Source organism: Panthera onca, chromosome E1, assembly GCF_046562875.1.
Source record: "Panthera onca isolate mPanOnc1 chromosome E1, mPanOnc1 haplotype 2, whole genome shotgun sequence".
Lineage (NCBI taxonomy): Eukaryota > Metazoa > Chordata > Mammalia > Carnivora > Felidae > Panthera > Panthera onca.
The window spans coordinates 12,440,932-12,460,171 of record NC_138352.1 but is presented as its reverse complement, the minus strand read 5'-3'; the positions used below and the strand labels follow the sequence as shown (position 1 = coordinate 12,460,171).

General features: G+C 57.8%; 1 long non-coding RNA gene across 3 annotated transcripts; it reads right to left on the bottom strand.

Annotated features, from left to right (window-relative positions):
- Window positions 1–13,998: 13,998 nt before the first annotated feature.
- LOC132687260 (uncharacterized) lies at window positions 13,999–18,877 on the bottom strand. 3 transcript variants are annotated; one of them, XR_009614002.3, is made up of 8 exons: window positions 18,769–18,877; window positions 18,393–18,597; window positions 18,131–18,235; window positions 16,433–17,595; window positions 15,897–16,049; window positions 15,524–15,743; window positions 14,862–14,978; window positions 13,999–14,676 (listed from the first exon to the last, which is right to left on the bottom strand). It is a non-coding gene; the product is annotated as an uncharacterized LOC132687260 (long non-coding RNA). The 3 variants fall into 3 exon arrangements; XR_009614001.3 differs by having other exon boundaries at window positions 18,393–18,491; XR_009614000.3 differs by having other exon boundaries at window positions 18,393–18,877.
- Between the last annotated feature and the right edge of the window lie 363 nt (window positions 18,878–19,240).

Genomic DNA, 19,240 nt, shown 5'->3' with positions numbered 1-19,240 from the left:
AACTGTGGGGCGGGGGAGGGGGTCTTTGCACCTGAGAGGGAGTTTCCCAGCATCCTCTAGGCTATGATGGTCAATGACAGGGCATTCGTTCCCTGGAGACCGGGAGGCGGCTTCTGCCTGGGCTTTCTTCCCAGACGAGCAAAGGTTTGGTGACCTTTGGGCCCTGGCCAGGTTGTAGAGCGCCAGAAGATATCAGAGAGGGCACCTTTGGGCTCAGAACCCAGAGATCCGGGTGCGAGTCCTGCCTTTACAACACGTGCTGGCTCTGGGACTTTTTAGCAAGTCCCTGCCTCTCTGCCCCATCGGGGTCTGTGAAATGGAATGAAGACATCACAGGTTCCTGGGAAGAAGAGAAGACAAGAGATGAGATAAAATGAGCAAATACTTTGTAATCTCTCAGGCTCCAGACCCGTGAAACATGGCCATAACGTGATCGTACCGGCACGTTCCAGAACATTCCTATTTACACTCCAGCCCCTTCCCTGGTGCAGGGCTTTTGCACATTAGCGTCGATCGTCTGGGCTGCCAACCCTGAGGATGGCCGGGTGTTCAAAAACGAACAAATAGGCCTCCCAGGAACTCCAAGCAAAGGTCGGCCCTGTGGTTCTGGCCGTCCGTGGCCAAGAGGGTGCAATTCTGGCCAAGTCATTAACCACGTGGGCCTCCGGCTTCGTCACTGGAAACACGGCGATCGTAATCACCGGCCAGTTTACAGTCCAGAGAAGGCGGAAGGCTGGAATGTGGTAGGACCAGGGCACCATGAGCCTAAAACTTACCAGCATTTCACACGGAAAGGTCCCAGGACAGAGTCAGGCCCCCGGCAGCCACCACACAGCCATGTCGCCCTGGCATCTGCCCCTCCTCTCTCGAGGTCCTGTTTCCACGAGAAGGGTGCAAAGGGGCCAACTCTGGCTGGTGACAGGAATGCGTTATCGCCACCTCTCAGATCACTTCTCTGTCCACCGGGGGGTCCTAAGCCCCTATGCTGCGCCAGGCGCCGTTCTGGGAGCCCGAGGTGTAGCCGGAAAGAAGCTGGCGGGGCCCGCCTTCAGGGAGCTGGTGTTCCAGAAGGGTGCTCGGTCCCCTACGGCCCGAGGCAGACCCTGGCTGTCCATGGCTGCCAGACACGCGGTCCAAGAGACAGGACGGAGGGAGAGCGGGGACCCGGCAGTGCCCACCTGCCCCTCCAGCAGGACCAGGGCGCAGGAGAGGGTGAGCCCCGGGTGGGGGAGGAGGAGGTGAGCCGAGCAAGCAGCAGCGGGAGGACGCGTGAGGCCCGTAGCTCGGCGACGTGGCTGCTGGGTCGTGCGGGGCTGGCCGGGATGGCCCTGGGCCCCGGGGAGCCCCCTAGGCCGGCGGCCATGGCCTCCACCGGGCAGCCTGGGTGATGGGGCGGACCAGCCCCCCCCCCCCCCCACATGTGGGCCGCGCTCCCCACTCTGCCGGCAGGAGGCAGGGGACCGGCGGCGGAGGCGGGGGTGGATTCTTGCCTGGCGACAGCCTCCAAGACTCGGTGCCAGAAGCGGCCCCTCCCACGCGGTCTCAGTGCCGGGCTTTGCAAACGCAGGCAACTGCCAGCTTGGGCTCCACGCTCCCGCCAAGAAGAGTTGGCTCGTCGCGTGGGACGGTGCGAGCGAGCGGCGGTGTGCGTGGCTGACCCGCCGGGGAGCGGCACCCTGAGTCCGGCCAGGAGACGCCCACTCACCAGTGCCCGCGGTGGGGGTGGGGAGGAACCGACCCCCGAGGGCCCATGGCCTGCTGGTCCCGTGGATCCGCGGCCTGGAAGGCAGGCGGGAGCATCACCGTTTCTGTCCAGCCCCAGCCTGCCGATTCCGCCTGCAGGAGCCCATCCACGGGGCTCTGCTCAAGACCCTCCCCAGGAAAGACCCCTCCCCTCCGTGCAGGGCCCCCAGGAAGGGGCCCACCCTTGGCCGTCCAGGGCCGGAGCCTCAGTACCCAGGAGCTCCCCCTCCCCACCACCAGCAGAGGAAGCCTTCCCTCCCCCCGCGGATGGCCTGCGGACACGGATAAAACTCTCCTCTGTCCCCAGTTTTTCTCCCAAGTAGTTTTTGGTCCATGGACACTAGACAGCCTCAAAGCAAGAACCCAGCACTGGATGACGGAGGGGTCTGGGGACAGAGGAGCGTCAAAAATCACTTTCTGGGGGCTCCTGGGTGGCTCAGTCGGATAAGCGTCCGACTTCGGCTCAGGTCACGATCTCGCGGTTCGTGGGTTCCAGCCCCGCGTCAGGCTCTGTGCTGACAGCTCGGAGCCTGGAATCTGCTTCCCATTCTGGGTCTCCCTCTCTCTCTGCCCCTCCCCCACTCATGCTCTGTCTCTGTCTGTCTCAGAAATAAATAAACATAAAAAAAAAATGGTTAAGACGGTGGGGCGCCTGGGTGGCTCAGTCGGTTAAGCGTCCGACTTCGTCTCAGGTCATGATCTCACAGTTTGTGGGTTCGAGCCCCACGTCGGGCTCTGTGCTGACAGCTCGGAGCCTGGAGCCCGCTTGGGATTCCGTGCCTCCCTCTCTCTCTGCCCCTCCTCTGCTCATGCTCTCTCTCTCTCTCAAAGATAAATAAACATTAAAAAAAAAAATCACATTCCCCTTCAGAAGGTGCAGGCAGGCATGGCGGGCTTGCTCTGGGCGGTGGGGTGGGTCAGATGTGTCCCTTCCAGAACCTGATTTATCACCGAAGCAGGACTGCTCAAATTCCAGCCAGCAATGGGTTTAGAAACCAAAAAACCCCGATCGTGCCTCCACCCTCGGCCCACAGCACGTCCCCATCCTGGAGATGCATCCAGCCCGGAAGACCATGGGGAACCCCCCCCAACCCAGGATGGGGACATCTGGTGCATGGGGGATGTTGTCACCTGGAGGGGCCTGCACCCCGCTGTCAATGTGATTTCCAAGCTAGAAATTGGGATACATCAGGGGTCGATGGGTTTGATCTGATGTGAAAAGCACTGTAAAGAGGTTGCAGCCAAGCCGTGGGTTCGGGAAACCGCGCATGGAAATGAGCACAGCTGCGTGAAATCCGCTCTGGAGCCCGCTTCTCGGGGGTCCCCGGGGGCCCACGGAGGGGCCTGGGTGGCACAGGATGCCAGGGACAGAGCCCGCACGGAGGCTCCTCACCCTGGACTCCCTGTAGCCCCCTGCCTGTGTCTGCCTTTGCGGCCAGAGCGCCCCAGGAGCCTCGTCCGTGGGTCAGCACTCCCCTTGTCCCCCCCATGGGACATGGCAGGCGTCCCTGCTGTGCGGGAGGTCCCCGAGAGCAGGCCCTGCCTCAGGCTTCTCTGTGTCTTTCTCTGCACTTGGAAGGGGAGGGGGGGCACCCAGTCGGTGGTCCAGTGAGGGTTGGACACCTTGAAAATGGAAAAGGACTCACTCTCCGTGGTTACCACGGACAAAGACAAAGACAGGGAGAGAGGAAGAAGGCAGCGTCTCCGCCCTGCCCTTTCTAACAGCCTCCCCGTCCTGCCCTCCTTCCCCTTCCTTCCCCTGCCCTCCTCTCCCCTCCTCAGAGTTACAAAGACAGAGCCCGGTGATGCATCCTGGTAGGAGGGGAGGACCCTCAGCCCCGTCCTCCTGGAGAGAGAGATATTTGGCTCAGCAGGGGTCTCAGGGAACACCCCTCCCACTCGCGCCCACCCTTGGTCACAGACCAGCCCTCTCTGTGCCCAGGGCTCCTTCAGACCTCTCAGATCCAGCCAGGGAGGCTTGGGGCTGATTATCACTGAACCAGGGATGCTCCGATTGGGTGGGTGCAGCCGCGTGGGCCCCAGGCTCCAAGGTTAATGTGCTGGGGGGCCAGGGGGCCTCACCCACACTGCCCCTCTCCTATGGGTCCCAGGTTAGCTCTGACCCTGACTTGGAAAGCGTTTCGAAATGTGACCCTCTGCCAGCTCCCCCAAACGCAGGTGGAGAGGAGGAGGGAGCAGAGGGCCCCCCAGGGACCTCACGCACCTGCAGCCAGCACCCCAGCCCCCTTGTCCCCTCCGCTGCCCCCCTCCTCTGCGCTCCAGGATCCGCGGGGGCACAAGCTGTGTGGACCCCTGCCCCCAAGCCCTGCCTCCTGGCCCCTCCCCCGCTCTCCCCGGAGCTCTCTGCCTCGCTGACTTCAAATGATAGCAGCACAAGCTAGCACAAGCGGGGGGGGGGGGGGGGGGGGGGGGGTTCTCTCTCTTTTAGTCAAAATCAATGACAATGACAGAGTTATAAGGCGAGCCGTGGGGAGGAAGAAGAAACGCCTGGTGTCAAAATTGATGCAGGAGGCAGTTAGAGGAGCCTATTAGGATTTCAGTCGCCTTAGGGTGTGCTGCTCGGCACAGAGGGGCGTGATGTCAGCGAAACCACAGGCAGGCAGGCAGCCTTCTTCCACGGCGCACCTGTCATTAATGTGGAAGGCGGAACATCGCAGCTATTAGTCTGGGGCGGGGGGGACACGGTGGCGATGTCTCAGTCACACGAGGGGGACGGGAAAGCTCCACCAGGAGACGTAAAAACGCCGTCTTGGGGAGGGGAGAAGGGGAAGCCCCGAGTGGGCAGCTGGGGCGTTGCTGGGTGTCTTGGGGCTGCCGAGAACCAAATCTGTGCCACACTCAGGGGCTGATCCTCGCTGGTACGGAGGGGTCCGGACAGGCCCAGGCTGAAGCCAGGATGGCCAGCTGCTGCCAGAGGGGGTCTCGCTGTCGTCCTCCTGTTGTCCTCCCTGGCAGGAGGCCAGCACGCCAGGCGAGGCAGCGCCCGGGGCTCGCCACGCTCCTCCCCCTGAGCTGCACTGGCTCCCGTGCTCCCCAAAGAGAGGAAGGCAGCGGAGGATGAGGGTGTTGCTGGGGCCCCCACTGTCTGTTGGGGAGAAGATCGGGGTAGCTCGGGTCGTAGAGCCTTGACGGTGATGACCCCAAGGGACGCAGAGGATGCCTGCCTCATGGAGCTGGCTGCCACGGTGAGTGGAATCAGGGACAGAAGCAAGGACACCGGTGTGGTGGAGTGGGGCGGGCGGAGGGGGGGTTGCGGATGAGCTTGTTGGCCTCAAAGCAAACACCCGAACACAGCGCCTTCCTCCCCAGCACCCACCACACCCACCTTCATCGGGCGCCCTGTGGGACCCCCTCTCCTGACGCTGGTCACCATGACCATAATGGTTCAGTGATGGTACAAGGCAGTGCCTCGGGCATCAGGGTGTTTGGGGTGGGCCCCACCCTTGAGGGGCACGTGTCTGCCTTGTGCCCAGCACCCGCCAGGCTTTGCTGGGCGGCCTCGCCGAACCCACATCGCCAGCTGGGGTGGGGGAGGAGCTTTCTGGCGGGGGGAGCTTTCTGGTCCCCAAGTCACCGATACCGGGGAAGCCCGGTGCAGACAAGGTCAAGAAACCTCCCAGGGATCACAGAGCTCAAAGCATGTGGCAAGGTTGGAGTTTGAACCCGGTGCCTTACGGTTTCCCTCCCTTCCACCCCCGCCCCCCAACCCAACAAAATCTAACTCTGCGTGACTCACCCCACAAGTTTGCGTCGTGAGTCTCCCTCCGGAAGCGAAGCGCAAGGAGAACCGGGAAGGCTGGGACGGACTCGGTGTGGGATCGCGTGTGGCTAATATTCCCGTTAAATAAATACATTTTGCTAATTGGATTACTCAGACAGTATAATATACTACTGGATTTCCAACACGATGCTAATAAATTGTGTGAAGAACTTAATCATGTTAGCATCCCGAAAGCTTGTAAGAGATGAAATTAGAGAATCAGGCAAAGTTGACATCCAGGGCTTTGGTGAGGCTTCCACGCCCGCGGAGTTTCCAGGAGCTTCCCTGCGCAGGTGCCCTGGGTGCGGAGAGGGGGGAGGGGAGAATGGGCACTCGGCCAGAATGTGAGAGCTGCTGTACCCATGGTCCTGGGATGGATCCGGGGGCTGGAGGTGGTGGAGGGAGGGGAGAAAGGTTCCTTGGTGGATAAAGGCCACCTCCCCGCCTTGCATCAGCCCTCACACTCCGCCTTCATCCACCAGAAGTCCATGGTGAGGGCAGGGCAGGGCCAAGGGGCTGTGGTTCCCCTTAAGGGTCCACGCAAATGGACAGCAGCATCCAGAGCCCGGCAGCCACCTCCCTGCCCACTGCCTGTCCTTTCCGCGGAGACTTGTCTCTTCCAGATGCCTTTCAAGATGTTTCCACCCACAGAGACCCCGGGCCGCGGCAGCCACAGAGAGGTTGTGACAAGGGGCCTTCGGTTTTGAGCCAGGTGGCTGAGACTAGACCCTCTCCTCCGCGTTGACCCCCCTCCCGGGGGCTCCAGAGAGAGATGCGCCCTCTGTCCCTCTCCTATCCGGAAACAGGGTAGTCGGTGTTGAATTAACATTGGTAACAGACTTGCCCGGTGGAGACCAGAATTCGAGCGCTCTTGACCTCTGCATGGCTAACCTGACCCCGCCCCCTCCCCCGTCCACCAGGAGGGGCTGAGGCAGGGGACTTCTGCTGGAGACACAACAAAATCTTCCATCCCACCAAGCGCACAAAGGTCAAAGGACGAGGCAGACCCTCCAGGGACACGTGGGTGGCTCAGTGGGCGAAGCGTCTGACTCTTGATCTCAGGGTGGTGAGTTCAAGTCCGGTGTCCAGCTCCCCACTAGGCATGAAGCCTCCCCGAAAAAAAAAAAGGCAGACCTATCACACACACACACACACACACACACGCACGCACAGGCACGCGTGTTCACGCGATTGTGGGCATACACGGGCCTGAAAGCAGCCCACAAAAAGGGCCATCTCTTTGATGACCAGAACCTCATTAAAATAATAACCGGTTTCTGTGGCAGCCCTCGCAGGTATTACGGCAAATGTTTCCCTAACTCTTCGGGCCCAAGAGCAACAGTTTCCACGATTCTAACTGGCATAGCAAAATCCAGTTAAGCAGGGAGAATGAAAGGACTCTCCCCTCGCTTGATGAGCGAAAAAAGTTACTGCAGCAGGCAGTTCCAGAAGTCCAAAGAAGGCCACGATGAGGGATGCTCGCCCCGCGCGGCGAGGAGCGCCCGCCTGCCTCCACACCCTCCCCACGGCGCCCCTCGCCCAAGCAACCCACTTCCCACTCCCACGCATGCCCGCAGCCACACGCATCTCACCCACGAGCTCACAGACCTACCCATCCATCCATTCGTGCAACAAGACTGAGCCCATGCACCGGGCTCTCTGCTCTGCGCCCCACCCCGCGTAAGTCTTGCTCGGTTTATTCAACACACGCGTGACACTGGCCTTCCGTGTGCCTCTGCTAACCGGTGAGGGTGTAAGACCGGAACAAGGCAGCCCCGTCTTCAAGAACGTTACGTCCAGGATGCAGCGGCCACGTCCCAGGAGGCAGAGCCCGCGAATGGTTCGGAGGGTGCCCGTCTCTTCTGTGGGGCAGGTGGGCACCACGCGTACGTAGGCGCCGGGAGATAAAGTCCCCGCAAGAGAGACATCAGGGGGACACTCGGCAGGACGGGGGCATCAAGTCAGGGACGACACGGCGGGAGGTGGGGCTGAGCCTTTGCGGCCGGCCGGAAGGAACCGGGGAGGACACCGCGGTCCTCTCCAGGTGAGGGTGGCGGGCAGATACCGGGACCCAGGTCCAGACGGGAAGTGAGGGGCAGAGAACCTGACTACCTGGACACGAGGAGGGAAGGGTGGCTCGGGAGGGGAGGGGAGGACCGCAGTGACGGGATGGCTTGAGGCCACCTGACAGGGCAGCCCTGGGAAGAAACAGCCTCTCACATAACTCGCGCGTGTGGGTCACGGCCTCCTGCACCGCGTGTCTATTCAGAGCTATGCCCCCGTCTGTGCCAGCTACGGGGGGTGGGGGGTGGGTGGGAAAGAGGCACACACAACCCCCACCGCTGGCAGACAGACGCAAAGGCACATGCACGGGGATTCATGGGAACCGGGATGAGAAACCCAACGCCACGAGCTGAGTGACCTCCCCCATCTCCGCCTGGGGAACAGGAGTCCGGGCTGAAAGGCAGCCTTAGCCACCGGTTCTGAGGTTCCACTGCCAAACTCCCTCCCCGTCTGGCCCAAGTCTGTGCGCGTCCTCGCAAGTGGATCTTACGGGGTGTCCAGGGGAAGCGGGGACAACCAGGCATCGTCTCCCCCCTCCCAAGAGCCCGTGAACCCCGCACGCGGATCCCCCTGCGCTCCTCTGTTCCTTTGCCGGGCAGCTCGGCGCTGTTCCTGGTCGCGCGGTCCTGGCGGGGTGCGGACAGGCTTTGTCTCTGGACCTTCGGAGGGCGTGGTCTCACTCGGTGCTCCTGCCTGAAAAACAGCTCACCGGGAGCAAGTCACACAATTCGCTTCCAAAGCGAAGGTTGGAACTTGACGTGTTCCTGGGCCCTTCACATCCTACGCCTTTCTCAGCACCTAACACGGGGCTCTCGGGTGCATGCTGAATGAATCAGTGAGTGAATGAATGAATGAATGAATGAACCAAGCGGTCCCCTACCTCCCCCTCTCCTCCTGGGTGTAAGGCGTACTCAGCACTTTCTCATTAATAAGCATTTCCGGGGGCGCCTGGGTGGCTCAGTTGGTTGAGCGTCTGACTCTTGGTTTCAGCTCAGGTCGTGGTCTCACGGTTCGTGGGTTCGAGCCCCACATCGGGCTCTGTGCTGACAGTGCGGAGCCTGCTTGGGATTCTCTCTCTCCCTCTCTCTCTGTCCCTCCTCTCCCACTCTCTCTCTTTCAAAAATAATAATAATAATAATAATAATAATAAGCATTTCCAGGTCCATAATCACATTTGCACCTTACGAGCACGGTGATGTGTTTCCAGTCTAGAACAAGGACGTGTAAAATCCTAGTTTCCTTGGACTCCTTCATGCTTCCTTCTTCCTGGTCATTTCTGTGTCTCTCCTTTGAAATTTCCATTCTTGACGTGACCTTCTGATGATGTCTTTGTGGAGTGGGCAAGGCTGAGGGAACCACAAAGCCATTGAAATGCCACCTCCTTCTCCACCTGCAGTCCAGCTCTTGGATGGCAGGGTAGGACCGGGGAGGGACAGGAGGAGGGAGCCTGCCAGCTCAGCGGGGTCTCTTGGTCTCCACTCTGCCCAAGCCTGGGCGGCTCAGCCAGGGCAGAAGGAGTCCAGGGGGTAAGTGGAGAGGGGTCTCGGTGACAGTTAGAGATACCAGGCAGTGATGTTATTTGCTGCGACAGGAGGTAAGATAATAATGGAGAGATTTCCGCCCCAGGCTCCAGGTTGGAATCTACAATCACTAAGAAGGGACAGGAAAGGAAGGGAGGCAGACGTGTCTGGGAGGAGAGGAGCGTTCCCGGGACTGGTAGCAGTGTGTGTAAAGCTCAGAGAGCAGAGAAAGCTCGGAGAAATCCAAGGTGGCCAGAGTAGAGGACAAGCAGCCCGAGGCAGTGGAGAGCCGGCAGGGGCCGAGACAACAGCCGGCTTCTACACGCACACCAGCTCCGATGCTTGAACCGCCGGGAATTTTGTGCACTGGTGGTTAAACCCAGCTGTTTTTAAAAATTTTAAGTATATAGGGGGACCTGGGTGTCCCAGTCGGTGAAGTGTCCAGCTCTTGACTTCAGCTCAGGTCATGATCTCACAGTTCGTGCATTCGAGCCCCACCTCGGGCTCTGTGCCGACAGCTGTGAGCCTGCTTGAGATTCTCTCTGTCTCGCACTCTCCCTCTCTCTGTCTCTCTGTCTCTGCCCCTCCTCCGCTCATGCTCCCTCTCAAAATAAACACACGTTAACAAATTTAATCATATAAACTTACAATTAAATAAAATGTGTTGAAAACAATGGTCATAAAAACTCCGAACTCCCCCACTTACTAATTATTTGGCTACATTTTTATTTTTAGCTACGCCCTAATATTTCTTTTTTCTTATTCGTATTTCTTGCATCGGTACGGTGGAAATATTAAATAATGGTGAGCACCACACCTTTCTTTCCACTCCGCGCTCAGTGACGTCATGCCCTCAGTTTGAAATTGGTTGCGAGGAGAGGATTTTCACCGCGGAAATTGGCAAACTCCTCAAGTCAGGGCTTGATGTACGCGGTGGTCCTGATTGTCTAGACTCGAGAAAGCAGTCGAGAGAACGTTGATCAGACGATTCAACTTTAAACGGGCTTATTGCCATTACGTTGTGAACGTCACCAAAAAGAGATTGTCCGGGAGGGGGGGCGCGGTTGGACCACAAGTGCAGATATAAGGAGCTCAGCAAAAATCAGCACAAAGCGGGGCGCCTGGGTGGCGCAGTCGGCTAAGCGTCCGACTTCAGCTCAGGTCACGATCTCGCAGTCCGTGAGTTCGAGCCCCGCGTCGGGCTCTGGGCTGATGGCTCAGAGCCTGGAGCCTGCTTCCGATTCTGTGTCTCCCTCTCTCTCTGCCCCTCCCCCGTTCATGCTCTGTCTCTCTCTCTATTTCAAAAAAAATAAATAAACGTTAAAAAAAAAAAAAATCAGCACAAAGCATTCTGAGCATCACTTGGCTGCATGGAATTCGCAATAAGGAATATCGCGTAGCTTATTATCGTCTGTAAATTTGTGCCTCGCACAAACTTAGAATTCTTCCCAGTAAAACTTATAATAAACATGTACACACACGCACACACACACATGCACACACACTGGTTTTTCGGAGAACAGGTTGTCAGGCGTTCGTCAGCACACCGCAGTCCGGGAATCTCGTTAGGTGTAGAGGGTTTGCGCTGGATTAAGAGGCTATCGCTGAAGGGGCGCCTGGGTGGCTCAGTCGGTGAGCCTGCTTTAAAAAAAGAAAAAATTATTCATTTTTTGAGACAGCGAGCGTGAACAGGGGAGGGGCAGAGAGAGAGGGAGGCACAGAATCCGAAGCAGGCTCCGGGCTCCGAGCTGTCAGCACAGAACCCGACGCGGGGCTCGAACCCACGAACCGCGAGATCGTGACCTGAGCCGAAGTCGGACGCTCAACTGACTGAGCCCCCCAGGAGCCCCCAGAATGTGATTTTTTAATGCTCTTCTGTCCCCAAACCCCGCCGTCTTCCGCAGCGGCCGATGTTCGGAAGAAGCTTCTTTGCCCGGTGGCGACTCGCAGGCCGCGGGGCCTCGCGCCCTGTGCCCGCCGCCACAGCGAGAGGCCGGCAGCCAATTCAGCGCATTGTCCGAAGCCCCTGCGTGGTGCCACTGCCACGCTCCTTCAAGCCTTTCGGCAGAGAATCCGCGCCCTCGGCCCCTCTGAAGTGCGAGAGACGGATGGCTGATCCGCCGAGGAATTGCGCTCTACAAGGTTAAGCGTGTTTGCCCAAGAAATACGGATAATGCTCTCATCGCGTGTGACCTTTACTGTATGTGGAACACTGTCCGTGACAAAAATGCCGTCTTTTAAATGGTTTTCACACCAGGGTATCCGGCCATTAATCATGGTGCGTGCGAGCGCCCGTGGCTGCCTAGGAAATCCTGGAGCCCGCCTCCGATGCCGGGCCTTCGCTCCATTATCGCGGCCACGGCCCCGTGGCGTCCTGGGCCGCGAGGACTCCCCGAGGGCGCGTTCTCCACGTCCCCGGTGGCAGCGACTTCGGGCCCCCAGAGCTGGCGAACACCTCGTTCTTGGTGCCTCTGCTGAGGCTGTGTGTCGCGCGTCAACGGCATCTGTGATGCTCCCTGTTCCTCCCTCTCCTGCTGGAAGCCTGGGTATTGTTCAGGGCTTGGGGTGGGAGGGGGGCTGGCCGGCTCCTGCCTCCCCCCTGCACGCCTAATTGGAGGAATGGCCAGCTGCAGAATTCAGGATGTCTGCTTCCACAAAGACATTCTCTGATGTCAGCCGGGAACATCTGCGCGGCCCAATTAGGTAGCCACCAGCCGCACGTGGCTCGCAAGCCCTCGGAACAAAGCTTCTCCTAATGACGGGGGCTGTGGTGGGACACACGGGCCGATTTCAAAGCCTGGTACCCGTAACACATGCAAAATATGTTCTTAGGGCGTTTGCAAGCTGATTCCACGTCGACGTGCCGATGTTTCGGATACGTTGGGTGAAATAAAGCATCAGATTTAATTTCACCTCTTTCTTTTTGCGTGTTGAACGTGGCTACTAGAACGTTTAAAACCCCAGACGGGGCTCGCATTCTACTGCTGTCAGGCGCGCAGCTATAGGCCAAACCCAGGCTCCAGGCAGAGACCTGGCCTGGGTGTGGGGAAGACCGATGGGGAACAGAAAACAGGGCCAGCCCCCCGCCGCCCCGCTGAGTTCTCCTTTGGAAGGGACCGGAGATGACCTCGGCAGGGAGCAGACAGTGGGTGTCCACCCCAAGCAACCAGCAGCGACCCCCCGGGAGATGTTCAGCTCTCCCCTGCCTGGCATTTTGATGCATGCACCTGTCCTGGGCCAGTTCTCAAAATGACCAGGAGACGAACACTCAGCTGCCGGACGACCGAGACGAGGAGCTTCCTGACGCATCCTGGATGTTTCCCAGGCCACATCCAAGTATAACCCAGTTTCCATCACCGTCCAAAAAAGTGCTTGGGGTCCCCGCCCTGTGACCATGACAGCGTTTCTCCACCGGGGTCACGCTGGGGCCTACCCACGCCCAAACGGAGGGGAAGCGCCTTCCAGGGCCAAGGGCTGCTGGGCTTGCCTGCGGTGGGGGGCCTGCTGTCCGCTCTCTCCGAGGGATTTGCCCGGCAGGCTTTTTGGAGCGTCCCCGATTGCCAGACTTTCTGAGCGCTGAGGGTTCGGACACGGAGATGCCCACCCCGCCCCAGCAGGGCATGTTAACTGGTCATTGCAAACACGGGGGTGCGTGACGGGAGGCCCATGAGCTACCTGGGGGCATTTAGCCCCACCTGAGGATCTTTGAAAAGACCAATTACAAGCGCACAGGAAGGTAGGGGCGGGAAGGACATTCTGGGCCAGGGCGTTCTGGGAGCCCATCTCGGAGGAATGTGGCAAAGTTAACTGTGGGGAGTACGAGCGGGGCGGCCGGGGGACCCCGGGAAGTTTGGCTTCAGTGGACTAGAACGGTCAAGGCAGGGAGTGACAGGAGACAAAGCTGGAAGAGACGGGGGTTGGGACGCAGGGGCAGGGGGACCTTGAACGCCACACCCAGGGATCCACCTTTCCCCTGGAGGCAACGAGGCAGCACTGAAGAGCTCTGAGCTGGGGCAGAGGAGGCCAGATTTAGAATTTTCCATGAACTGTTCTGGTGGCAGGTGCTTGGAGTTGAATTAACACCAAAGGGACAATGTAGGTGCCTGAACTCGGACACTGGAGTTAGGAATTAGGAATAGAGAAGAGGCAAAGGTCCAAGAAATATTTAAAAGATGTAATTGATGTAAAAAAAATAAAATAAAATAAAAAGGGTCGGGGCGGGGGGGCGCCTGGGTGGCTCAGTCGGTTGAGCGTCCGACTTCAGCTCAGGTCATGATCTCACAGTTTGTGGGTTCGAGCCCCGCGTCGGGCTCTGTGCTGACGGCTCGGAGCCTGGAGCCTGCTTCGGATTCTGTGTCTCCTTCTCTCTCTGCCCTTCCCCCACTTGTACTCTGTCTCTCTCTGTCTCTCAAAAATAAATAAATGTAAAAAAAAAATTTTTCCCCAAGATGTAATTGGTCAGACTTGATGTCAGATTCAACGTGGGGGTCAAAGGAGACCACCTTGGGGGCGTCTCCTAGAGGTTGGCTCTGGTTTCCAAACAAGAGAAAAGCAGAGTCAAGCCTCCAATAAAACCCGGAGGCAGAAACCACATCCGCCAATGATGCGTCCTGGGCTCGAACCGCCACCCACCGCTGACCTCTGGCTGGCGGTCAGGCGGCCCAGGGCACAGGGGTGACTCCGGGGCTGCCCACAGCAGCAGGTCAAACCCAGCTAAGTACCTAAATAAAGATGTGATTTTAATGATGATTGAGTTGAAGCACCTCATTAATTTCATGTGCGGGGTGGGGACCGCCGGATCGTACTTCCCGAAACTCACTGTTTGCCTGGCCCCAAGACATCCCCGTGCGACGTCTGGTTGGGTCTAATTTAAGTATGTAAATTTAATGGTTCAGTAAGTAAAATTGCCTTTATTGTTTGGAACGGTTTGTGCTATAATTTATGGGCTCGGCTGGTTCATTTGATGGGTCTCTCCGATGGAGAAGGTGATGGCCCAGGAGCAGCTATTATTACAAAGAACTCAGGGCAAGTGCGGAGAAAAATTCAGCCCCGCAGTCTGGAACGTCATAGTCCCAGCAGCACGGGCACTCTGGCCCGGGAGAGGCCAGCTGCGAACAGCCAGGGCGGGTGCGGCCTTGGACCCTCCGGAGGGTCAGCGGGCAGGAGCCTGGATTCCTGGGTTTTAAGAGGCATCCGAAGCGGGAGCTCTCAGAATGGGCAAGAGTCTACACATTTTAGAGTCCCTCCACGCACTTCCTGACCCGACCCTACACGCGATTTCTCTCCTCCTCCAAACACACACCGTACGCCTTGCCTGCTGGCCAGGGGGCAATGGTGAGGGGTGGGGGCCGGCAGGGCTGAGAGATAACGGGCCGGTTGGCAGAGCAGGGGGCAGCCCCAGGGCGGAGGTCAGCCGGAGCACCAGGAGCACCTGTTTCTCTGTCTCCCTGGGAAAGATGCCAACACATAGCGATGGGACGACGGGGTCTGGGAGGCAGGGGCTCCAAGTTCTCCTCCACTCGAGGATTTAGGCGGGAAGGCAGCGCAGGTAGAAACTTGATCTTCGTTCTGTTTGCCCAAGATAATTGGTGAGTTGGCCCGAGCACTCCCCAGCCCGACGGCAAGGAAAGGGTGAGCAGGGGACTACGGGCCAATGTGGGCCGCCCATCCTCCCTGCCCTCGGACCTCTTTCCACCTCTCCCCCCCCCCACCCCCATCCTCTTGGAGAGCCCCACCCCCCAAGAAGCCAGTACTGTTTCTCTGCTTCCATTGTGTTGCTCTGGTCCTGGGGAAACTGAGTTCTCACGGGAAGAAAATCTGGTAAAGACTGGAGTCAGGGGAGCCTGCTAAGAGGGTAAGGTCTGGAAGCCCTGTTAAAGAAGATTTGATCTTCAGGGTGTGAGGCTCTGAGGACACGGCTCATGACATGGGACAGTGGATCGCACCTCCCGAAGGAAGGGTGGATTGTGAGAGGGGCCGAGAACGTTGGCCCTCCCAGCCGTCAACTCCAGCTGGCAGCTGCCCATTCCAGAAGAGGCTACTGAGGACCCTGCTGAACTGAGCACCCCCCGCCCCTTGTCTCTTCCAGGTCCTGGTTCTCTCCCTCATCAGGTTTCATCCCACCCTCTCCCCCGAGATGGTCCCTATCAGGGTAGGGATAAATAACCATGGCCACCTCTCAATTTTCCACGGCTGATTATCCACTTTGTGGATTATCTAAAGCCAATTTTTTGCTTCTAGACCAGCATTATCGCACCCACTGGCCCTCCCCGCCCCACCTGAGGGGGAAATACTCAAAGGGGAAGTCTGCTCATCTGCGACTCAGCCTCGGAAAAAAAAAAAAAAAAAAAGCATTTCGGAGAGGGACCCAAACCACAGCGGCGGAACATGGGTGCTGTCCCCACGAGATAAACACCTGGGATTTTGCATCACGCGCCCTGCTGATCCCCGTTAACAGGATAAGAACAGCGTGCTAAAATGAAGCTGCCTCCATGTTTGCCTCCACTTTGCTTCTTCCCGTGGGAGACAGCTCCCCAAAACAGACGGATGACTGCAAACCGCTTCTGTCCGTGTTCACAACCACGAGGACATGCTGGCGTCCACTGCGGGACCGAGCCCGTTCAGGAGGTGAAAATCTATGGAGACAGAAAGACAGAACCCACACATTGTGGCTGGATCCCCAGGGAGGGGACTCCGAGGCCAGGAAAGGACAGCAAGTCACTTAATCAAGAGGGGAGGGCAGAGGGCAGCAGTGGGGAGCGAGGACCGGAGGGAGCCTATGGAAATACCTCATTCATACGATTGTCACGATTGTCACCGAGGGCGAACAGAGCTCCAGCAGCAAGTTCCGGGAGACAGAGAGACCCGTCCTGGAGCCTGACCCTGGGTGGAGGGCTGCTTCCGGGGCATCAGTCCTCAGCACTTCTGGCCGATGCCTCTACCTAGAAGGATCCTGACTCAGGCAGCGAGCCCGGGCGTAAGAGCAAACAGAGGTCAATGTCAAGGGGCTCTGAGTGGGGCACCAACAGGGTCTGCTACACCATTTTAACAGGAAATTATTTCCCAAGGCCGCGCAGCTAATGGCAGATGGAGAGCCTTCTCCAAAGCCCAGCACCACCCCCGCCCCCCACACCATGAGGATCCCCTGCCCGGCGGTGTCCCCGGTGGGCCTGCTTCTGTGGGCTCCCCACGACACGCAGCTCCCGGGTCAGAGGGCACAGCAGCATTCCTGCTGACTCTCCCGCTGCTCCGTCACCCCTCGTGGCACCAAGGGATGACATCACAGCACCAAGGTCAAAGGCCAGGGACATGGAGAGAGATTGACCTTGAAAATACTGGTTTTTTCCATTGACACAACGAAGGCCGGCTGGAAGAAACATCCTGGAGAACTGGAGCCCTCACACCTGATGCCGGGGACTGAAAAGGGGGTACGGCCGCTGGCGAAACCAGTTGAAAAGAATTGAAAACGGGTGTCCACAGCAGCACCATGGACAACGGCCAAAGATGGAAACGCCCCAAAGGTCCATCCACGAAAGAATGGATAAGCAGAGTGCGGCCAGTCCACACACTGGAGTGTTGTTTCGGCCACGGAGAAGAGCGGAGTTCTGGTCCCTGCGGCCACATGGATGGACCTTGGCTCCATTATGGGCAGTAATGGCCCCTGTTGTACGATTCCATTTGCATGAAGTGTCTAGAGTGGGAGAAATCTACGGAGACAGAAGGCAGATTCCTGGTTGCCGGGGCTGGAGGGGGACCCCTTTATCGCGGGGTTTCCTCTTCGGGGGGTGAAACGTTTGGGACCTAGGTAGGGGTGATGGTTGTGCAACAACATCATGAGCGTACTAAATACCACTGCACGGTATTTTAAATCGTCAACATGGTAATTTTGCATAATGTGTCTTTTACCGCGATAAAAAAAAAAAATAGCCACCCACCCCAGAAGAAGGGAGAGGTGGCAGTGAGATTATAAACATTTACTGCACGTAATTCAGAATGAGAAACCGTGATTCTTTTTCACACCCGGAACGGAGCCCGGGGACAAACCCAAACCGATAATAATAAAATAATAAGACCTAACAGCTGTGGGAATAAAATCGTCTCTTTGGCTCACATGTGGATAATCGAGAGTTAACTCTTAATAAAATAATAAAACGCAGGAGCAGTGGGAATGAAGATTATCTCCTTAGCCAACTGCCAGAGACCATATTCATAAAATAATGAATCATAAAATTATTTCCTTCATTTTATTGTACAAGACGTAATTGTAGCTGGGCTGTTCCCCAACTTCCAGGGGAAGGTTATTGTCAATCAAGATGAAAAGTGTCATAATTTAAGTCTGTCCCAGCCTGACGGGAAGGTCCATATGGGTCTCTAAGCGAGGCGCGTGGTGGCAGGCACGTGGAGCCATGATTGACATAGTCGCCGGCAGACCAGCTTCCTCCTGGACCTTCGGGGACCACGTGGACCGGATGGTCACTTGGACGAGTCCTGGAAAAAGATGAAAGAAAGGAGCAGCGTCCCCACCCAGCAAACCTTGGGGGGAGAGATTACAGTGACAGAACATGGGAAAATAGTTGATTTCCTCTTTTCTCCCCTGCGGCTGCCTAAAGCTGGAAACTTTGAAGCAAATAATACAGCCTGGAAGTCTGGGGGTCAGTTGCATCCCGTTTTGCCATCGCTGCATTGCTGCGGTTGCGTTTTGTTTCTTGTTTTGTTTTTTTTGTTTGTTTGTTTCGTCTGATATCGGGAAGTTTGTTTGGTTTTGCAAGGATGCTTACAGGGGACCAGGCATTAAAGGGGGAACCTGTACTCAGCCGGGGCTCGAGGATGTACTGCCAGAAGGCAATGCGACTTCAGCCAGAGGCAACCCCGGGCGAGAGAGATCCTCGAAGCAGGACGTCCCCGGTACGTCCGGTGTCCCGCGTTGCAGACAGAGCCTCCCCGGAGACTCCCCCAGACATCCCCGTGCAAGACGGGGCAACCCTCCTTCGCCCCTTCCTGGATCCCTCGTGTGGAGGCTTACTCTTCTCAGAACGAACAGAACCGGTCCGGCAAGGCGCGCACAAGCAAGCAGCCTGTCTCGTCCCCACACCCAAGTTTCTCCCGGGAAATCAGAATATCGGGGAGGCTGCGGGAATTTCCGAGGACAACAGCAGAAGGTTGCAGACAGCGCATGCCCACCACCTACACCCTCACACACACACACACACACACACACACACACGCACGCACGAACACACGCACACTCTCTCCAGCCCTCTCTACTCTCGGGAGCCCCCACACACCTCATTGGCATCCAGTCCCATTAACTGATTGCTTCTCCCGCTGTAATATTCTGGGCTGTTCAGCAAACCTCCTTCTTTTGTTTCTGCTTCCCCGCTGTCCTTTGGAGAGAGGCCGGTGTTGATTAATATTAACGCCCTGCCTGAACCTCTTTCCTCTTCTCGGCAGAGGCATGGATCAATTGGCATAAAGCAAGGATGGGCATCACTATGGAGGGTGGAAGGAGCAGATGCTGGGGTCTTTGGGTGGCCGAGATTTGACATCTTTTTTTCTCCCCCGAACCTCCTGGTTCGCCTGCCCAGACCGGGCTTCAAGCGAGCGGCTGGAGGGGCTTTGCTGCTAGGATGCACTGCCCTGTGCCCAAAGCCACCGAATTACCTCTGGAACAATATGATGATCAGCTGGGCAGGGCAGGGGCGCCAGCCTGGGGTGGCGGCAGGCCCCGGGGTCCCCTGCCTGCTCTCCCTCCCCTCCCCCTCCACTCCTCCCCTCCCCCTCCACTCCTCCCCTCTCTCCTCCCTCCGCCCCACCCCTCCTTTCCTCTCCCCAGATCTGCTGTAACTGACATTTTCCATGTGACAGGTTCTGTTTTCCCTGCCTCCGGTTGCCAAGGAGACAAGCGCAGAGGACCGCAGCCAGGGAGCCGTTAGCGGCCTTTTTAAGGGGCCCTGGACATAAACAGCACTTCCCATCATGGGAGCCGGGCACAGAGGTTTAAAAAAACAAAACAATACAGAAGAGGGGGCTAAAGTAGAAAAAAAGAAGTCGGGGGGAAGGGTTCCTCCCCCCACCCCGCAACCACCACCGGGTTAATGGGAGAGTGAAGGATGAAGACAGATCCCAGAGAGAT